The 23,249-nt window shown below is 41.8% G+C and overlaps 1 protein-coding gene across 3 annotated transcripts in view; it reads left to right on the top strand.

Moving 5' to 3' along the window:
* The first annotated feature begins 1,106 nt into the window (after window positions 1–1,106).
* dlgap1b (discs, large (Drosophila) homolog-associated protein 1b) overlaps window positions 1,107–23,249 on the top strand; it is a 119,420-nt gene continuing 97,277 nt past the window's right edge. For all 3 annotated transcript variants that reach the window (XM_033638927.2, XM_033638928.2, XM_033638929.2), the window contains exon 1: window positions 1,107–1,383. The gene's annotated coding sequence lies outside the window, so the exon portion shown is untranslated. The remainder of the gene's footprint in view (window positions 1,384–23,249) is intronic.

Consider the following 23,249-nt stretch of genomic DNA (forward strand, 5'->3'; position numbering starts at 1 on the left):
CAATATGTATTGTGCATTATCACTGCTAAATAAATAATAAATAAATTTGGTCTTATCATCTTGGCTTTAAAATTGTGAATAATTATTCATCTTAGAGAGAAAATAGGCAATAATATAAATAAATAAAAAGTAAACAAAATAATTCAGAAAAATAAGTTAATGCTTAGAAAAATATAAAATATATAGAATACACTTCTAGAAATATATATATATATATATATATATATATATATATATATATATATAAAAAACCCTTCATAGCTCGAGGTCGATTTACTAGCCTTTTCCAGACCTTTCCTCCTCATAAAATGGATTTTGCTCAGTTTTGATGGGGATGTGGTGTGGCTTAAATGTATAGCATTACTGTATTTAATATATATTTACATAAGTTGTAGTGGGGGACTGAAAACATGTAAAACATTTACTAGGTTTAAGCAAAAGTTTGAAAATAATGTTTTGATCAAATATGAAAATAAATGATCAGACTGTAATACTGAAACTTATAGTGTGTAAATTGCCTTTTGTAAGTTGTTTTTCTGTGTGTTGTATTTTGTCTTTGTTGCTATTTTGCCTTGTTTGCCTGTTTTGGTTTGTTTTGTTGTTGATTTTCACCTATTTTCGGAGTGTGTTAGTGTCTAATATGTTAAATTACTTTATTGTGATGTTTTGCAATGTAGTATTTAAGTATCTGCCATTTTCTGTGAGAGGCCGTGACTTTATTTACATGAATGTGTAGATTAATACATGATGTTCTTGTCTCTATTTGCAGACTGAAATAAATTCAAGTCAAATCTTAATGTGACTGATAGACAGATCATTTTTATTTCATTTTGGGGCTGGAATATGAAACCTTTAGAAAATAAGCTAACCTGAGATTAGCTTTTAGCCTTTAGCCTCATTAGCACAGTTATCCTAATTAGTGATAATGAATGGCACCTGGGGCTCCTCACTTTACAGGATACACTTTAACGCTTTTTCAGTCATAATTTATCCGCAACAGCAACACCACTGATTATAATAGTGCTATTTATTATTATTTCGACTATTAATTTGAAGTTTTAGGCACAGACTTCCTCTAAAATGTTTTCTGTGTGTGGGATTTGGATGAGAGGACCGGTGGAGGATCCAGACAGCAGCCTGACTCCATGTCGGACCTTCCCTCCCTCCGCTCATGTGAAGCGCTGTTTCATACGTCCAGTGATGCCTCTGCAGCCCGCAGACGGAGCGATACATGAAGATACTCCAGTGTATGGGACCTTACCATCCAAGTGACGTCCTATATGATAAATCCCGACTTGTTACATCCTCAAGGCAAAGCAGCAATTTCGGCGACATTCACAGGATTACTCTGGAGACGCTTCTCGGACGGCCTGCATTGACAAGGTAGGGGGGCAAATGCGCAAATTGTTTGTCTCGTTTCATTCATCCTGCGGTGGGAATTTGTTTGCACTTGTCATCACTTATAACAGACGCACCTCTTTTATCCTAACATATTTCGTCAGCCACTTTTTCCTCCTCAGTGTGTAGAGTCTAACGTCATGCTGCTTGTTTTCATGTATCCAGCTTGTGCATGATGGGCTGTATTGATTGTATGTACTGGCACAACTTTCTTATAAACCACACACTGAAAGAAATTAGGCAATTCCTTTCGCCAAAGTTGTTAGACTGCGTTTTGCGCCCGTTGGCACGTTGACAACCGTCCTCACCACTAAGTGATAATGAGGCAAGGGTAAAATACCCAATCACCCAATCCGTGCGCCTTGACGGAACAAGCGCGTCTGCAATTGCGTCTTTGGCATTTTAACATGAGGATATGATGCAGATTTTGCATCTTCTGCAACATTAACATAGCTTGGGATATAGAAAAAAAAGCTGCCTGCTGCCACTTGTGGGACGAGGTTACAGTAATAGCCAGCAGAACATGTGCCATCATTTCACTGTGTCCAAAGCTTTGAGGTGTTCATGTGACCACATCATGCTTGACACTGTACACACTCCACTCATGGCTTCTGGAGCATCATGCTTCATCCCTATATTCCTATAGCCGTGCCAATCTGCTCTATGGGTTTGTTCTCTCAGTCTGCTCCTTGGATTCATTCTGGCTCTCCATCTCCTCTGAAATTGGCTTGCTTTTGTATGTGGTCTGCACACACAGCACTGCTCCACGCTCAATGTGTGACTCCAGTCATTAAAACACTGCCACAAGTAGTAGCCCGTGAGATTCAGTCGGCATAAATGAACACTACATCTGTAAATTACTCTCTAGACTTACACCAGCTGTGATATGAATGGATCACTTGTCTGACGCAAATGCACAACTATCGTCTACTAGGATAAGGCTGTGTTAATGGCTTCTGGTGTAGATGAAAATTATATGCCATTAGGAGAGACTCTGTAATTATTGTTGTGTGTGTGTGGAGAGGCGCTGAGCCAATTGGAATAAAAGCAATTGTTATTCTGACTCCAGCTGAGGTAAAGCAAGACTCAAGGACGATAGGAAGGGATCACGGCTATGAGGCCAATCAAGTATAAAGAAGCTATTAGCGCCCCTACCTTAATGAATTAAGCACTTAAATAATACAGGAATGTTGACTCAAAGCTGCAGGCCACACAGATCTTCCAGATTTGAGGTAATGTGCTGCAGGATAAGAGGCATATTTAATGATTCCCCCCTCTCGCTCTTTATCTTTGCCTACTCCAAGTGAAAGGCATTGCAAGGCAGACATTTTTTCCAGGCGCGTTCTTTTTTTATCTCAAAGAAGCAGCGAACAGTCCCACAATCTGTTGATCTTCCCCCGGCGCCTGTGTCACTTCCTTAAGCCGTAAATGTGCATGCCATCCTTGTTAAATGCAAGGCCCCAGCATCTGCCCCCCCATCCCATCCCCCCGTGTTAGAGACCCTCTGCATCTCGCTTGTATGACTGACTGCAGTGGCTTCATACGACTGTGGAGATGGAGTGTTGGAGTGATCATTAGCTGGCATCCCTCTTTGCCTGTCAGATAATGATGGACTCGGTGCTGAACCCTCAACCTTGCGCCTGTGCTTCATTAGCTCCCCTTTTTGTCTTGACGCTGTTATCAGCTGTAGTACCTTCCCCAGGTATCATTTTCATATATCTCAGCCACCTCACAGATGATAAGAATGTAAGAACGCACCGTTATGAAGGTCTTTTGTGACTGCCTCTTTTCATTCCCGTGTCAATTAGCAGAGGGTAAGCCCCGCTCCTGTCGTTGTTGTGTTGTTGTCGAACTAAGCGGCTCCAGTTTAGTTAAAACACGATGAGATCTGCTCTCCTACAAAATACCTGTAAACACTCCTCCAGCTGCCTGTTTTCCATGCGCTGCCTGTGGAATATTAAGGATGCTTTCGAGGGGAGATAAGGGCTTCTGAATATTTTAAAATCTCCGTATATTTTTCACACTTCCTCTCCCATACCCTGCAAGTCTCGCTTCGCCGTGTAATTATGCAGATAATGCTGCTTGGATGTAAACGTGTCCTCACAGGCAGTCCACATGGCCTTGTTTGTGTGTTTGCTGTTCTGTCTTGAGCTTGTCTTTGAAGCCATGGAACCCTGAAATTAAAATGAAATTATAAAAGGACCATCAGATTGGAGCAGCCTGAGGGGCAGAAGGAGGCTAAGACTAGTGGTGGCACAAATATTGCTTTCTAACACCCCAAGGCTTTACAATAAAAATAAGGGATGATGATGGCAATGACGATTTTGCAACGCACAGTGATGACATAGCTGTTACTCATAACTTGTCCCCCTCAGGTTTTATTAGGGAAGGCCAGAAGTCACAATCATGTCGTAATGATGGTTGTGGATGACAGCGATGATGAGTCAGCTATAGCAGTATTCTCTGATGTGCTGTAGTTCCGGGCTGTGTTCTTTTCTTTGTTGAATTTTAATTACACTGCACTGTTCGACTGAGCAGAGCCCCGTCAGGTCCCACATCGTCTTGTCGCTTTTCAGTGGTTCACTTCGGAGAGCAGGATATCTTCCATTTCTGAGGCTTCTCCCTCACACCAATAAGACTTAGTAGTTTGGCTTGAGGGGACTCTTCAAGCACTCCTGTTCCAGTCCTGTAATCTCAGCCTGCGCACTTTCCGCTGCACTTAGTTGCTGAGATCGGTCGTACAGGAGCTGTCAGCAGGCCAATTTAATTTCTTCATCTTTTCTCCTGTGGAATTTTTCCTCTGTGCCACCTCGGGGGAAACCAGTGGCGAACCTTGTATTTTTTTATATTTTTTAAAAGGCGAAGTTTAGAGAGAGCTGAACTTCTGTACAGCCTGGTATTCACTGAACACTACAGAAGAAGTGTGTGTGCCACTGCCCATCAAACAGGCCTCGCTGACTGTACCAGATTGTTACACACACATATTGATGATAGACTCAGTGCTCGAAATAAATGTACTAATCCCGCTCCTCTGAGATTATCTGCCTTTTGAGGAATTTTAGGCTGAAGAAAATTCACTTTCTGCTCCCCAGGATTTAATCTTAATAACTCATCTAGTTTCTAAATGTCAGCAGCCGCCATAACATGTTCATTTAGCCGCCCCATTCACTCAAAGAAGTGTTTCACTCCTAGAGAGATGGTCTTTTCAGAAATAGTAGATTGAAGCAAATACTTCTGAAGTTGGTGCCACGTGACCAGAGAAGACAGAGGAGGAAGGCTGTGGCATTTGATTTTGCTCAAGAGGTAGAAAACCTAAAACTACCAGAATGCACTAGACCAATACGCACTCCCGCAAGTGGGTGACGTAATGCGACCTTGACTGTTTTTCCACAGGAAATATTATGGTGGCCAACTTGTCAAAAATGATCAGCATTAACAGAACACAAATTCTCATATTACAGACAAACAGTGCACTAAAATATGTTTCTGAAGACATTTTAGGTGACAAATAGGCAATAGAGTAACAGAATCTTGGTTTATATTATATCAGCACTGCTTAGTTTTACTGTTTGATCTTTAAGGCTCTGTTTTTATACAGGAAACATTACGGCACCCACTTCCTGTTCACAAATTCTCATATTACAGGCAAACAGTGCACTAAAATATGTTTCTGAAGACATTTTTAGGTGAGAAATAGGCAATACAGTAACAGAATCTTGGTTTATATTTGATCAGCACTGCTTAGTTTTACATAGTTTTTACAATACAGGAAACAGTATGGCACCCACTTCCTGTTCACAATTTCTCATATTACAGGCAAACAGTGCACTAAAATCTGTTTCTGAAGACATTTTAGGGGAGAAATAGGGAAAACAGTAACAGAATCTTGGTTTATATTTGATCAGGGAGAGGTCAGAGAGAGGTGACTGTCTTGATCCTCTTCCATTCTCTTTGTGTACCTGGTGGCGGGCATCTGAAAATGCGGTAGAACAATCTGTAGTTGGAGTAACAGCGGATTTGAGCTGAAAGATGAGCAGGGAGATCTGGGCGCTGGTGAGATCGTTATGATACAAAGCTGGTTGAAAATTGGCCAAGTATCTCTTAATTGACAAGTGTAATTCATTTGGAGGTCAAAGTCATTACTGACACTGTGCTGCAGCTGAAGCATGAGGCAAAATACACTTACTGATGATGTCACTTTGCTGTGTATACATTATTCTGCTGAGGGAGCTGTGTGTGCGCAGCAGATGTAAAGTCACAGCTATTGAATGTCTGATGAAGAACATTGTTTACCATCACAGCTTCCCCTTCATGCCTGCAGGACTTACTACAGTCTGTGCCTCAGGCTTTCTCTCTGTGTTGATAGTGTGTGTTTCTCCACACACATTATGAACACATACGCTTACAGTATGTCTTAACACATCATTATCTCCCCACAGTTCTGTCGAGCCTTCTGTAGTGTCCGTCTTTCATTTGTGAGGAGATGGTAACAGCCACGGCGGTCTCACCTTTTTTTGTCTCCGCAAACATGCAGTGACACTGAGTCCCTTTGCATGTGTGATGCCATTCATGCCCCGGCACGCTCCGTTGAAATGCTTTGATGTGATACCCTGCTTTTTATGTGCCTTTCACCAGAAACTAGGGCACTCATTTGTTGATATAAAGACATACTGTAGACCTGCATTCGACAGGGGACAATGTCAATTCTGGTGGGAGAGCAAGGGAAAGGGGAAGAGAGGCATGTTTGTATGCCTTCCAGCTATTGGAGCATGCTCCGACTGTGAAAGGCCACTGCCATTGTTGGGTAACATAATCCACTAGGGAGGCCTTCGGCCAGACACTGGGGAGGACTGCCTGTACACGCTCCTCTCTCTCTCTCTCTCTCAGTGCAGATGCATATCCCTTTCTGTGCTGGAATCAGCTGCTGAATGCAAAGCAATTTTCAACTGTTACTGAACCTGTGTGTGGGGTGATAGTGCACATATCCCCTTATTGTTGCCATTTTAAACACAAACTCTCTGCTAGCTGACTGGCTTGTTTAAACAGCCGTATTGATAGTGGTATATTCTGATATTCTTCAGTGGTGGCGAGTGGCTGAATGGAGAAATATACAAACAGCTACCTCCTCTAGGGGAAAAAATCACTGCAGAGATAACTCTCTCTGAATGGTTTTAATGAATTATGGTGGTGTGTATGGTGTATCACCCGAATAACTGATACCAACCATAATGCATCTGTGAGCAGATTTGTGGTTTGATAGTGGAATCGGTGGCTCACAATGGATTATATACAGACGCATGCGTCAGTGTCGGATTGCTTGCAATCTAATAAGTACAGGCATTATTTCCCATCATGATATATTGTAGGAGGCTATGCACGTAGACATGCACTCAGGCTGCATATTCCCACACGGACACAGACACACTCATACACACAGAATAGACATACACTTGAGGGAAAATCAACCTGTTTGCGGCTGCCTGATCAGCCAGTTATTGTTGTGCAAACTGCATACTATCATGGGTGGACTCTGAGACAATGGGCCTCTGGGCTCAGATTAGGGATGGGAATCGCCAGAGGAATCACGTTACGATATTATCACGATACGCAAGTCGTGATACAATATTGCGATTTTAAATATGTTGTTATATGCTGAGTATTGCGATAAAATATATTGCGATATATTGCGCTTTATTACCTTTTTTTAACTGTAAATTATGTCCCCCAAAGGAAAACTTTGTCAGCAGCAGCAAAATGTGTCTAGTGAACTGAAAAAGCAGTAAAAAAATCGAGACTGTGTGACGATACGATATCACCAAAAATATCGCGATACTATGCTGTATCGATTTTTTTCTCCGCCCCAAACTCCGATATGCAAAAGGCCCCCCCACCTTTGGTACACAGGGGTAATACACACAGACTTTGTGTTGTTTTGTGTCTCTATGTTGTTGCTATGCATCATTTGGGGATTTTGTGTCTCTTTAGGGTAATTTTGTGTCTTTTTTGGGGTAATTTTGCAACATTTTGTAGTTATTTTTTGTCTCTTTGCAGCTCTTTTGCATCTCTTTTGTGGTCTTTTTTAGTCTCCTCCAGATCGCTATGTGTTTGAGTTTCATTTTGCAGGTGAAGGTCAGGTGAAGCCCTGACACTTTGGGCCCCTGGTCTTGTGCCTGGTAGGCCTGTTCAGTAATCCATCCATGCATACTATGTGTTTTCTATGTTTCAGGTTTGCGATGTGTAGCTCAGCTTGTAAAGCCTGGTGTAATCATGTGGAAAACAACTCTTAATACATACAGTAATATGGCTATTGTCTCTTCTGGTCAATTTTGATATATTTTGAGAACAGGAGTCGAAGGAATCGCTGAACTAATTTTAAGCCAGACGAATCTGACTATGGTACACTGATGCAATGAAGTGAAGTCCCTCCACTTCTATTTCTAACCTTATCAGGTTATCGGATATCATAAAAAGTCAAATAGCAGTCATGCTGTTAAAATGATTTTTCATAAAAGGTTCCCATGTTCACTTTTCTCACTTACAATTTCATATTCTCTACGAGTGAACAGCTCCTTGCCGCTAAGTGAAGCCCCTCATCGCCTCAATTGTGAGGGCTCTGCATGCGAGTGGGTAGTAGACATATTTTTTGTTCAAATAGCTTTTTTTATGAAACAACATTTTGCTATATGAAAGGCACATATCCATTAGAAAGCAATCATTCCCTCAGAAATGGCAATATGCTAATGTTTGTACAAACATCATGCATATTTCGAAACAGGGTTTTCTCCTGTAATTCCAAACATCATTTATAGCCTAATCTAAGATCTGCAAAGCCAGTGGCAGAGTTGATGCTTATTTCTTTGTACCACAGTCTGTTAGCATGTGTACAGAGTAAAGCCAGAGAGACTAATTTGCATGCAGACTGAAGCTTTAGGAAAGTCTCGACGGCTTGTCTACTAGACTGACAGTGATGAGAGAGAGGGCTGATCCCTGTTTTGAGAGGACTTTGACAAGATCTCACTGTTTTGCCAGAAGGCACTAATGATTATGATATCAGTGGAACAATGCAAGGTAACTCTGAGTGGTGTGTGTGCTCTTTATCACATAATAATTTAAGTGCACAGAGTCAATTTGAAAGCAAATTTATATTTTTTGACCAAATAATAGGCAATTTAGTTTCATCCAAACAGTGCCAGACGAAAGCATGTCATAACATCAATTGCTTGTTATTGAACAGATAGACACTTTTTATAGTCTGACAGTCGTCTAGACATGATAATAGCTTCTGTTATCATAGCAACATTTTAAAAAGGTGCGTCATTCCCAAGGCGTCTGCAGGGATAAATTATTTCACAGGGCATAATGTTTTCATAGCGAATATCAAACCTCAACCACCTAGATGGGATGATGGGTGGAACAGGAATGGGCCACAATCATTGTCGTGTCAACCTATTTAACCTCCACACAGCCCAGGTGTCACATTCTGTAATAACAAATTAATGTGACATTTTCACTGTTCCCTGACACTGATGAGGGATTTTGCAATCCAGCCCAGATGCTGATCTGTCTTGTTCCATCATTTCCTGCAATATTTAGAAATGATCCACCGTCAAAAAGACAATGACAATTATAATGTCTTGTTTTGGAGATGCATATTTGATGACCTGTCATGGTCGATGTAATCCTTGGTGATAAATAAATTACATTTGTATTAAAAAAACACCATGTTTCATCAGTTAAATGCTTTTAATGTGGAGCAGCAGTAGTGTGAAATGTTGGCTTTGCTTTGGCAGTAACTTAATACAGCTCTGATATGGTGTTTTCTTAATGCATTGCAAGACAATCATCTACGATATATCGCAATGTCTGTTTAACCAAAGAAGTAGATAATACTAAAGTATTTATTCACTGCATTGTGGTGTCATTTTCACAGAATTTTACAGCTGAGATTAAACAATGTGCAAAAAAGTGCATTGAGTCTTAGCTTACTGTGTTCATTGTAGGCTGACTTACAGCTGAGGGAGCTTCAGCCATTTTCTCGAGGACAAGATCAGGATGATGGTGAATCAGGTGGCTGTGCATGTTTGCCATGTTTCCCCAGCCCAGTCACCAGGAAAAAAATTTGGCATTCTAAATTTCTGCAGGTGGGCTACACCCTGGACAGGTCACCAGACTATCACAAGGCTGACATATAGAGACAGACAACCATTCACGCTCACATTCACACCTACAGCCAATTTAGAGTCACCTGTTAACCTGCATGTCTTTGGACTGTTGGAGGAAGCTAGAGTACCCAGGGAAAACCCACGCTGACACGAGGAGAACATGCAAACTCCACACAGCAGGGCTGTGGTTGCTCTGCACCAGGGACAGTTGTGAGATCTGCCCAGCCACGCACATGTAGTGACAGGGTTAACTGTTAGCATCACATGATCACTTAATGGCTATTAACAGCTTTAAGGACAGAGTCAAGCCGTTGCTGTTGGTGTTACTTTGTGGTGCTGAATGTTACCCACAGCTGCTGTTTTAGCTCGTGCTAACTGGGCAGATGTTAAACTGACTGTTGACTGCTGAGGAGAGAGGCTCTGGAGACTTCAGTTGGGAGTCAGGATGGTCTGGGCCAAAAAAGGATTTGCCAAAAAAAGGATCAAATGCAGGTATTGGTTGACTGGAGACATTTACTTGGTACTGGGTTATTTTGGTAGATACCTTAAATGTATTGAGTACCCATACCCAGCCTTACTGTCCGTTCCACCTCTAATAGAGAGATATGGCCATTGCAGAAAAAAAATGCCAACCATAAATTAAAAATAGAGTTTGATTTTATGAAAATCTCTAGAATCATAACTGTAGGCAAAATCCCACTTTAGAATTATTAGTCCAGTTTCCATCAAGGTTTTCCTCTCATCATATTTTCCCCCTGGACCGTGAAACAGCTTGTTACTCACAGTGTCAGTTTGGTGAGGATTGGCTTAGTGGAGCAGTGAGGGGGCTTCTCTTGACCTGCCAGCATCCCTCCACGCCACAGCTTTCTGCAGTGCCCTGCAGCCGCTCGCCTGGCTGGCTCTCAGTGGCTGTGACAGGAGAAAGGAGGATGACGAAGATCTCCCCAGTTCTGACTCCTCTCTGAGTCGCCGGGCGCTGTCACAGCGAGAGAGCGCGTGATCGCAGTTACATTCAGCCATTTTAAAGCTCATAGGCAAGTGTGGTTCCGCAAAGCTGCCGCACATTACTGATCCACAGGGACAGATTTTATATGTCCCTTATAAAGTTTTAGGGGAAGTATTTTGCAATCTGCTAATAATATTGTTTTATTGAAACTCATCAGAATTCAATGAACTCCTTATTTATTGGCATCTCTTACACAAATTTAATTTACAGCCTCTCCCTTCAGTAGAGAATACACAGTTGTTGGCATTAACGTGTCACGTGCCTGACAAGAGTCCAGACTGTCATGTGACCCAACATCAAGGAAAGCCTTTGTGAGCACAGCACCTGTTTATTTAAAGCAAGGAGATTTATTTAAGAGCTCGTTACACAAGATAAGCTGCAAAAGGTACGGCTCTAAATGCAACAGAAGAGCCTATTTGTAAATGTCCGCAAGTGCCAGGATCTAAGTGCCTGGCTAGAAGATGAATAGAGGCGATAAGCAAGAGAGGGTAATTTCAACAATGGATATTTTAGAAGGTAGATATTTTGAGATGACAGCCTTTAATTGATCTCATCACTTTTGAATAGAGTATAATATGGGGCTTTCATTAAGCTCATCTCAACGCTGACAGCACTCTGTCAGCTCAGAGGAAAGTAGAGGGATGGCCTGTGTGGCCTGAATGTTAGAGCAGGAATTCTGATACATCAGTGGCTGTATTTTCTCCCTCTTCCAGCCTTACATGCTCAGTACATGGGCTTACTTTGATCCCAGCTTTGACAATAAGAACCCACAAGAGATGGTTTTGGGCAGAACTGACTGAATAGGGAGGTTTGACACAGTTGTTACGGATCCAAAATGGCGTCAGCGCTGGCTGAAGGCCCCTTCGCGTTCTTGATTTTAATTGAGAGAGAGCCCCTCACGCTTACTGCCAACTTCCCAGTGGAAGAAACCCTACTGGGAACTTTCCCTGCAGTGAAATGTTGAACCACTCATCGTCCTCCTGCGCCAGCATAAGAGGCTCTCAGCTCTTCTATCTTCTGTTGGAAGAGAGCATTTTTTAGAGGCATAAATTATGTGATTGACATTTGAGTGGCAAGACATGTCAGTTAGAAATGTTGTGTACTCGTCTGATTATGTGTATGAAGTACATGCAGATAACATGCAGTAATCTTGATATGGTTGCATGATCCGTAGGATTAGTTTGGATTAGGAGAGCTATCCAATTTCACATGACAGCAATAATAATCTGTTTTTGAACTAATAACCTATTAATCGTGCTGGGAGAATATTCCCACATGTAAGCGACGGCAACACTTTTGACCTGACGCTTAAATAATTGATCGAGGAAAGAGGCAGGGGGTTCAGATGTAATCATAACATGCACTTGAATTTTATATAGGGTCCGTGTACTGTGGAATGTCCATGTGAGGGAAGGCAGGGCCCTAAAACTCTGCCAGATTTCATTTCACGCTCCGCAGAACACAGCCTCTGAGACGGTGACATTTACATGGCCCTCTATACCACCGCCAGTTGCTGCAGGCCCAAGGCACTGGCTAAATCAGGCACAAGGGCCAATGAATGAGGAGGCAATGTGAGCGGGAGAACAAGGAGGAGATGGCTAATGTGCTGTGCAGGGGAAGCACACAGAGCACATGAGTTTATGCTAAAAGGACTGTTTCACATCACACTCGTCTTTAGCATAAAGACCTCTCTTTGGAACATGCATTACAGTATGTGAAATATATGAATTATGCAGTGATGATTTATCATCTTTGTCTCTGTATCATCGCTAAGATGTTCCGTGATAAGTAGCTTCTGTACTGACCTTTGTAAATGATTATGGCTGCTTTGTGCAGCACATATGCAAATCCATGACACCCACAAACATTAATACAGTTCATTTAGGCAGACCCCAGTATGGGAACAAATAGTTCTGTATGTGTCGCAGTAGTGTTGATTGTTTGTGTGTGGGGGAGGAGACCATTGTTGAGTCAGTAAGACCAGCTTTTCCAGGGATTATCTGCTCCAAAGGCCAACTGGTCATCTCCTAACCAAAAGGTCATCAGGCTAGTTTAAATGCTAGTTAACCCCTCCTGCCCCACTTCAACACACTCACTCTATCCCCCCCACTAATCTCATTGGGCCTCAACCTCTAGTAGCTGCTTCACTTCAGCCCGCATGAGTAGTTTAGCCCTTACTGAGCTCCATATCGGCGCTTTTCTTCTTGATGGCGCTCCCCCTGAGAGGTTTCCCAGTAGGTTGAAATAAACATGCAGAGCAGCTGCACATGCTGAAATGTTTCTGGCTGCATTCAAAGGAAACCCTTTGGCAATAGAAGAATGTTTTCTTCCTCTGAAACCATTACAGACTGCTTTCACAGGTCTTCCAGTAAGCTCCTGAAAATGTATGAAGACAATGCACATTTGGCGTATATAATAACCGCACAGGACAACTTGGGCACCGTCTCCTTACGCTGTATCATCTGTGAGCATTCTGCTGCCGAGCCAGTTTGGTGCAAATTCCCTGCTCCTTTCGGTCTTCAAATCCTGGCTTTTGCTTTTGTTTTTGTTCCCTGGCAAGTCACTTTGCTATGATATTTTTTCCCAGGTGGTGTGAAACTATAGAGCCGCGTGTGTGGAAACACATCAGTCAGTGTGTACTGGGAGACTGGAGGCTGTTCAACTCAGAAAAGCTGTGGAGTTGTACGTGGCAGCCTTTCATTTGTCTCCAGAAATGCTTTATTTAAATCACAACATATTTCATGAAATGTCGAGCCATCACCGTCCCTGCACTGTAATCTGACGCAGAAGGCAAAGAGGCAGATGGACAAAATGACGACAGTAGCTCGGGAGCAGGTGGAGGTCAGCGCTGCCACCACGCAGTCTCAACTGGCCTGTTCGTCACGGTGCAGTGAATCAATACGGCTGTCAGATGAGTCTGCGCCGCGAGTCCATTACAAAGTTGTAAATCTAGCTATGGCGCTTACTAACCGCCATAATGAGGTGGTAACAAAGTTATGGAATCATTAGTGAGCATGTGTCCTGGCAGGGCGGCGAGGGAAAGCGAGCTTGGGGAGGTTACAGCATGACAGATGGTGACTGTATGTGTGTGTCAGTGTGTGAATGAGTGAATGCTTGGTGTTGGTACTCGGGGTTGTTTTTGCACAGAAACGAGTGGAAGGAGGACCAGATATGTTATTCAGCTTGGTATATTGATCGTAGCAGGGCCTTGAAAATTGTTGCCAGTTTTGGTTCACTTCTTCTTGGGGAGGGTTTGTTTTGACAGCATGATTTCAATATTGTTTACAGATTGCCATTTTGGCACAATAATATCAGTGTTTCACAAAACTAATGCTTATATTTAGAATCTGATTTGGAAAGTGGTTTAATCCATGTCATATTTCCTGCATAGTTTGTATCATATACCTTTACTGAATTAAGTTGGATTTAAGGCTTCCTAATCAGTCACATTTTCTGAATAATAACTCATCTGAAACAATAATTCAAATGCAGCTAAACCAAATGCCATGTTTGCATTGATTCCTGGATTATCTCTTGGTTTATAGAGACAATCATTTGTCAAATTAAAACCATAGGGATTACAGAAACTAACTGTCACCAGCATTGTTTTTATGATCCACACGAGGCCAGGAACATCAGTTTGTAAAACATATCAATAAAGTGGCGTAAATTAAATGCAGCTCCTCGCGTGGTGTTTTTTAAGTTCAGGCATAAATCACCATGTTGCGTTTTGGCTGCAGGGAGAGAAATAGGGGGGAGGGAGAGGCTGAAACTGTGGTACAAAGCCAAAGCATGACCGATGCCAAGGTGGCAGGCATGGAAGAGGTGGGAGGGAGGGAGAAGATGAGAGGAGAAAAAGCGTATTCACAATCTCATAACCTAATAATGACAGGGGACCTATTTATGACCAATCATCTAGAGTGCCCCTCTATTTATTGTTGTTTTTTTCATGCAGCTAGCATAGTTAGAGTTTCACGAGGTTATTTTCTTGCGTTTTGTGCAGTGTGAAAAACAACTTTCATGCGGACTTGAAAATGGCTCAAACTACATAATCGTCCCCAGTAAGAAATTCACTGTAATTGTGGTGTGCATGCATCATGCATAGTAGTCACTGTTTGTCATCCGGCACCCACAGGAAGAAGACAAAATTGGTCACGGCAGGTTTTTTGCTGTTGTTGTCAATCTATGAAAAAAGTAAAGTGTTAGAAATGATCAGTGGAGCATGAGTTTGAATTACGCTGTTGTTTTTATAAAAGAAAAAAAATGGAAATGTGTGTCCGTCTTGCCACTTTGTTTCTGCTGACTGGCCTTGGCAGAGCTCACCATGTTGTCTTCTCTCTCCAAAGACTGACTTTTTTTTTAATAATTGTAACCTCAAAGTGTGAATCCTGCACTTTTGCGAGAGTAGCTTTTTTTTTTTTTAACTCCTCTTGTGGCTCTTTACAAGCTCAGATTGTCCTGGCACCTGAGTGACAGTGAATATTGCCCTGCTCCCAATTTCCCACCTGCAGAGGGGCCGGGAAGGGGAGTAAATCAGCAGACCCTTCCATCGACGTCGTCTCCGCTCCGTCTCTCTTCCTCTCTTGACCTCCACACCCACTGGTTTGTGACAGAGAAATTTAGTGTCTAGATTTATTAGTAATTTAATTAGCGGGGAAGAAAAAGGTCACAAGCGCCGAGATCTTTGCACATGTGCGTTAGAGAGAGTTCTTTGCTAATTGAGCACAAAATGGACAGACAGCTGGAGGTCAGACATCAGTCTGGCCCTGTGGGCTGAGTGATGGGGGCCGCTGTTGAATTAGCCGGCTTCTCGGCCTGTTATTGGTCGCCACTTTTTCAGGTCACCACTTACGCCTGCATTCTCGCTGAGCCTTTTCAGGGACGTGCCATTTTTAGTATAGATAATCTAGATATACATAATAAAAGTGGTTTTGGGTGGAATTCAGGACAGCAGATTTGCAGGGAGATCAAAATATGTTTTTGGCTGAAACTAAGTGATGGTGTGTGTGTTTGTGTGTGATGGTGCTTGCGTGTGTGTGTGTGTGACAGAGGGAGGAAGAGAAAGAGAGAAAGATGAATGAATGTCCCTGAGAGCAAGTTAGTGCAGCTTGCAGGATGACTTCAGCACCACGGACAGCGTCTCATGCTTCATGCATATCACAATGCTCTTTTATCTGTATCGCTGCACTCCATCTGTTCCCACACATTCACTCACACACACACACACACACACACACACACACACACACGCACACAAATTCAAAAGCGAACTTACGTTTATAGATTAATGAATGTGGCAGTGCAGCAAAGATCTGAGGAACAAGTTTCCGCGATAAGCTCAGCAAACACAAGTTCGCAGCCGGCAAAAGGAGCCAAGCTTAATTTAGCATCACCCGTTATTTTATCTGCTTATTTCCATAGCTGGCTCTGACACCTTACAAATTACCAGAAAGGATATTTGGAGCAAACACTGACACAAGCCCTCCCTGTCAAAGTTTTGTTTGATTTCTGTTGTTATTGTTTGTGCGAAAATAGAGACTGCGTTTTGTTTATTGAATCAATATAGATATCATCTGAAGCTTCAGTTTGAAACATTCATTCTTGCCCGCTATTGTTTCGTTATCCCCCTCGTTATGACAAGATGTTTGTCTCATTTAAACCGCTTTTGTAGCTTGGCTGGCAGTTTCTGTTTAACAGGATGCTCAGTTGAGTGAATGTGATGCTCAGCAGCTCCTATGCAAGAACTGTCCAACACTGCATAGCTAAGATGTAAATGATCAAACCACTCACCCACCTGACAACGCCTGAAGGATGTGGGGACTTCAAGTTGTTTCATCCCCACTGTAATTGAATATTCATTTCCATCTCACTTACTTCCCTGACTCCATTCAGACAGGCGTTTCTTTGAACTTTATATTCTGGATAAGACGGTTCTGGCCCGGATTATACTTTAAAAAGTTCTGGTCTCCCTCTCAGGAATTCTTGTCTTGTTTTTGTTTTTGCGGCATCAAAAAGAAGACCGAGCGTAAAATGCAAATAGGCACCTATTCGCTCGCTAATTTGAGATCAGAAAGCAAATCATTTAACGCCATTGTCCCTTTTTGGAATGAGATGTATCTAATGCATTAAAGACAGCAAGCACGCCTTTGTAGCGTAATTAGCAAGTTGTTGAGAAGAGGATGCTGCTTTTTTCTTTCCTTCCCTAAACGCTTTCCACACTGCCAGGCAGACAGACAGTGAAAGCCTGCGTGTCGAAAGCATGAAATACTGGCATCTGTGAGGACACCCAAATCTCCTTGGCAGTTCTGGCAGAGAGAGACAGGGGAGTGCACAGGCAGCAGAAAATGGCTTAGTCAGGGTCATCACTAGCCAATAGCTTTGGATAGCTGTGACAAGCCAGGGCATTTTCTCAGGCTCCAATAAGCTAAGTGAGAAAAGATCTTCTTGACGCCGCAATGCCAACAAACACTTTTCTCACGGTCTTTATCGGCTGTAATTATCATACATTTTATGGAGTGCTTCAGATTGTGGTGTTTATATGACACTTACAGAAGCTCTCAGAGACACAACAGCAGGAAATCTGACATCCAAGGGAAATAAAGTGGCATTGCCTGCGCACTCTTCTGAGAAGAAAAGTTTTATATTTTTTGTTTTGATCACAACACCCACTGTCTGTTGATGTAGTGATAAGAGTGTAGTTTATCTGTTTGTGTAGATGAAACCATAACTATACTTTTTTTGGCCGACAATGACCAGATAACAGACTGCAACATGACAATAAAAAAACAACAAAACACACTTTGTACACATATTCTTGCTAGAAATCTTGTGTTGCACCTGAGCTTGCTGACTGAGCTAGGCAGCTACACAACCAAAAGTGTGTAAGTAAGCTACTAACATACTTTTGTAGGCTAATTAGCCTGTTAGCTGCTGCTGAGTGTTGCAAAAATGAGTCCTACAACCCAACAAAGGCAATTAATTTTTTGTTTGGGTTTTTTGGTTAGATGCCTAAATAAGGTCTGAGGTTAACACAAGCTCAAGAGATTTTCACATTTTGTTCTATGACATAAAATACTGATGAATTTTGAGGCCTTTACATGTCTTAAAAAAGACAGTTGCTAAGAAGTGCCTAAATGAGACTGTTTATAGCCTAATGTTAGCTTGTTGCTTCTTTCGATTGCATTTCCGCTTCAAAAATCAGAAAAGTGGTGTTCATTTATGAAGATTATCTAGCTAAACAAAACCTGTATCATCAACCTTTGTTTGCCTCAGAGCTTATTGTCTGCAGTAATCCAAAATCCAATGGAAAAATCCCATCGGCTTTTTGTTGAAGGAACCAGGCTGATGTTAAAATACAGGTTGGCCTACAAAAACACCCCATCATTCCTGCAGCACTCTATACTTTTAGTATGACAGTACATCTCAGGATGTTTGAGTTAGATGCTAAATTATGTGATCCCTATTCACTGACTGTTGCTACCTTGTAAGCTGGCACAAGTTTGTTTACATTGTGCCGCTGCCGGCTCAGCTGTCAATCAAAGACGTACCCAGCCCGCCTACTCAGAGGCTCGAGGGCATATGTTTCTGATGTATCTCCAAAGACCCATTTTCTTTATTTAAATAATAATATATTAACAATAGATTTGTCAAATCACCCTGACGTGATTTTGGTCTGCAAAAATGTCTGTGATATGAGTTTGACTTTAAGAGCTTTCCCCCCTTTCGGCTGTTTTATTTAAATAATGCAGTTGTCAAACACAGTTGACCTTGATTCAGTGTACTGTATCCCACAGCACCACTGCTGTCTGATCTGTATTCCATGTGTGTGTGGCCACAACCCACTAAAAAGTAATAATAAATCCTCACTGAATATTGTTTTCCATGATATGTGGATGGCCACAGCAGGGGGGGGAGGTCCCTCAGCGTGGCTGAAGTCAAACCAAGTCACGATACCTCGGTGTGCTGCGGCACAGTGGGATTATTCTTTGCATGTCAAAGTGCCTGGATGCTCTTTTCTAGATGAGTCTTGTCACTGGAGATGCATATAAGCATATATGGCTGTTGAAGTTCAGTGGCCCGCAGAACAACAGATGTACTTCCTGTGTTGACACACACGCGAGCCGTGTCTCTAAAGCCAATCTGCATGTGTGTAGTGTGATGACGCCTGATGCTGAAGGTTTGTCACGTTCAAAAGACTTTTTTTTTTTTTGTATATGATGACGCTTTGGAAAATACACAAATGCACATACGGTGAACAGAGCAATAGATACGACACTGACAAAATACAAGCATGCATGTACATGCTCATAAACACACACACTTGATGATGTCATTTGTATAATCTGATGGAATCTGGGCCAGCGTTGACGAGGAGGCAGCCGGCGGGATGAGCAGTCACTGTCATAATGATTTGGTGTGTAGGAGGGGAGGTATGGGGGAAAAGAGGAGTGTGTTCCTGTGTAGTGAGGGGAGGGGTGTGTGTGTGTCACCTAGCAGACGCAATTCTCTTTCTCATTTGCTTTATATGAAGGTTGCAACAAAACAAAATGTACCAAAGCGTGGGTCATTATACCTTGTTGTAATTTATGCAGTCTCTTAAATTAAAACAAAGTGGTTCTGCTCCACGTGCGCCATTAAGCCATTAGTCATTTATGTTTGACTGATCAAAACAGGTACAAAAAAAAAGGAAAATATGTCAAAGAAAAGATAAGAAAAGGAAAGATTGTTCTTATTTCAGAGGATATTTCAAAGCACTGCTCATGTGCAGCAGAGTTTGGTAAACACTGTAATCAACTTGTCCTGTTTACACCCAGCTGTGATAAACGGCAGATTTCCTTCAGGCCCAAACTCACTCGTTCATTCATTCAGTAATTTTGACTGCACTCGCCCTTTAAACGCTGGCATTACTTTCGGAATCTCTCCTATCTCCAAATGCCAGATAATTTTAAGGCATCATCACTACACAGTTTTCTGAAAAACATGTTGCATTTGGTCGCCAGCCACGCAATAAATTCTTGGAACAAGTCCCGCGAAAATTACACCAGGCATTTAGGCATCTAATTAAGCCTCTGCTCATTGCCAAACATTAATTCTGATAGTTTTATACTCATGATAGACAAAAATTTAATCAAGTAGTAGAATATTTACACAGATAATGAAGACGCTGAGGTCTTTAAACGATTATCGCAGGTCTGTTGTTTCTGGCTAATCATTGCACTAATCAAAAAATTAACCACAGCTAACGTTTTTTGCAATGACCTGTGAAAACTGCCTGCAGCTGTACCACTGGAGTAATGGGATATCTAACAATCAATGGGTGTACATTGATTATACGCAAACAAACTAGACCATACCGTAGTGATGCGTCAACATCCTCTGATTTCCCCTCAAGCAAGTGTCAATAAAAATGATTAACTGACTGCTGTGTATGAGTATAGGGAAGAGGGTGGACGTGTTTGGGCTAGAAAAGTGTTGTATCCAGGCATCTCTCAGGGTAACATATGTAATACTGATGTCTTGAAGCTCCGAGGTGACGTTTCTCACAAAGGTAGATCAGTTCCAAGACTTTTATTTGGCAAGGTTGCCTCAAATACTGTAATTGGTAAACTCTGTGCACCCATCTTCCACTGCATTTTACACAGCAGTTTCTTTAAGTTTGTGTCCTTCATGGCTATTCACAGGAACACAGTGGTCTGAGCTGCAGCCACTCACTGAACAAACAGTTCAGTCCTGTATTTTACTGAACTGCCAAAGGTTTCATTTTGTGTTTCAGTACATTTATAACGTTCCTGTATGCGCATGAGTGTGTGTAAGCCGGTGATCATAGTAATCCTGTACACATATGCTCGCCTGGCTGTGTGTTAATGTGTATTTATGGTGCAGGATGCATGTGAGTGGGCGTACAGGCATGTTTTGTGTCTGATTTAGATTGATGTGCCATTACGCAAGGCAGCCATAGTGGGCGGGGTGACTCCATGCTGTCAGTCTGGTGCTGCTGGCCGCCGGCCTTGTGGCACCAGGTTCTCCTCAGGTGATGACACTTACTGTAGATCCTGGCGGATGATGTAACCACTGCGCTGGCTGCCAACTTAAACCTCCACTTGACTTGTCTTGACTCTCTTAACTCTCTCAGCGCCGCTGGCACAGATGGGCATGTGCAGAGGGGCTAGTGTGGAGAGGACATTGAGTCATCAAAATTTAAATGCAGTCAAAAACATCAACGGTATGTTGGGATATTATAGGAAGTCTTTGAATATCAGTAGTGGGCTTTTGTGCATGCTGGAGCTGCAACCAACGGCTGTTTTTGATTAATCTGTAGGTGGATTACCTCGATTAGATGGTTAATTGTTTGGTCTATATGACATCAGAAAATGATTAAAAATGTTCATCACAATTTCCTAGAGCCCAGGGTGATGTCAATATCTTGTTTAGTCCTTCCAGCAGTCCACAACCCTAAAACATTCAATTTAAAAACAGGTCAGAGCTGCAAATTTGAACATTTTGGAAGCTTAAAAAAGAGAAATGTTTTAATATTCTACTTAAAAATGACTTAAACAATGGTTCAATTGTCAAAATAAATAAAAATGTTTTTTCTAATGACTAATACATTGATCGATTTATCATTGCAGCACTACAAACAACGCATATGCAAGGTTTTGAATTCAACTGGGAGGTCCTTGTCATCTTGTTCTCCTTATCTCTCTACCAAAGGCAAAATGTCCAAAAAAAAAAAAAAAATCTTTTCGAAAGTTGCATCAGTGGTTTCTGAGACATTGCGTTAGATAAAAGGTTTGAACTCAGAGTTCCAAATTCAGATGTTAAACTCCAAGTTCATAAGGTCAGATTGTGCAAAAATTCCCCTATCACCCCTGCAAACATCAGACATCACACCAGAGACAAAGATATTAACCTCGCCCTCTGTGGACACAATTACAGTTATATTGCATGCCGATGTGTGCGTTTGTGCACACACAGTAAGTTTATGCGCGCACGCACCAGGTTGTGTAGTATTCAGCCTAAGCCTTATTTTGTTCAGCATGTGTAATCTCCTTAAATTCCCCACTGATAGCCTGACTACCTTCTCTTCAGATTAGCTGAGGTAGAGATCAAGGAGTGCTCCTCTCACCAGTATGTGGGACGACACAGAGGGGAAAAATATGCTGCCGTGGATTTGGTCCGTTCATGTGATCAGCACAAAATCTGCGCTGCAAATAAAATACATATGGTGTGTGATGTTAATCCTTTTTTGTACAGTCACGTGATCCTGTATACATTTGTATTCGCCAGCACGCTTGTGCTTGTGATTCTAACCCGTATAGGCTTCTGTTTTGCATGCATGCAAGCACTCACATATAATAACCACACAATATAATACATTTGATTTATTGTCTCATGGAGGTATAATCTTCCTACCAAAGAAGTATGTGAATGCCACATAGACCTCATAAACAGGAAACAATCTTTTTAAGAGACCCAAGCACCATTCTTTCTAATGAGTCATGCATATTTTTCAATAGATCCTCTTCTTATGTAAGTGTAATCTTATGCTGCGTCAAACATATAACCAACAGGCTCTGGTGAACAATTACGCAGTAAGTGACAAGTTAATGGGAGATAGCATGTAATGTGTACACACTGATCTGATGACTTCATGTGTTTCTCATGGGACTGCTTCAGAGAGCTTGGAAGTGTCAGCCAGATGGAGGGGTGACTGTTCAGTCTGCAGGTTCGTCTTTCAGTCTCTGTACCCAAATTAATGTTTATATAGTTTCTTTCATGTTTGTGTGGATAACATCTTTTATTTATCTGGTTAAATTGTCAGATGCAACAAATGTTCAGGAGCTGTCAATACTGTGATAGCTTCTGTGAATTTCAAAAAGGTGGAGGGTGTGGGGAGGGTTAGGCTAATGAGACTCTGCAAGAGTGGAACATCAGAATTACACAAGCACATCCCATGTCTTCTGAAGTCTCTGTAGAATTATCAAAACCCTGCAGTATGTGGAGTAAATGTAGAATTTGGTGCAGAGGGGCAATAAAAGCAAACCCTGCAAACTGACTAGCAGTTGGAAAACAACAGGATAAAAGAAACCTATTACAGGGGATCAATTTGTTTTTTCCTTGATTTGTATGCAGTGTGTTTGATGAAGAGACAGCTGCTGTGTGTCTGTGAGGACTTCAGCTGTTTCAGTTCAATTGATAATTAAAAATAATATCCAAACTAATTCACTAAGCACACTATTATGGTAATAGTCTTACATTTTGGAAACTATTCCTGTAAAGAAACAAACGCACAAACAATGAACAATATTACTCTCATGAACAGACAGCTTAGCATCCTGTTGTCCAGTATAAAGGATCTTTGTATTGACTCTATGTGTATTTAAACTGGTACAGTACATTTACAGCTGGGATGGAGAGCGTCCAGTGGTGCATTGGAGCAGAATAACATTAAGGTTCAAATGAGCTGACTGAAATGCAAGAAGTGAATTACAGGAGTACTATGAAGGCAGAGCATGAACATGGTGCCTGGGGCTAAATGAGCTACTGTACAAGGACATGTGCAGAGTAGTACAAAATTATGCAAACAATGTTGCATAATAATGACAGTTTATGACAGTCAGAGAACAGAACCTAATGAGTTATTAATCTGCTTACTTAGGTTGTGCGTTTGTCTGTTCATCCAT

This window comes from Epinephelus lanceolatus, chromosome 20, assembly GCF_041903045.1.
Source record: "Epinephelus lanceolatus isolate andai-2023 chromosome 20, ASM4190304v1, whole genome shotgun sequence".
In the NCBI taxonomy this organism is placed as follows: Eukaryota; Metazoa; Chordata; class Actinopteri; order Perciformes; family Serranidae; genus Epinephelus; species Epinephelus lanceolatus.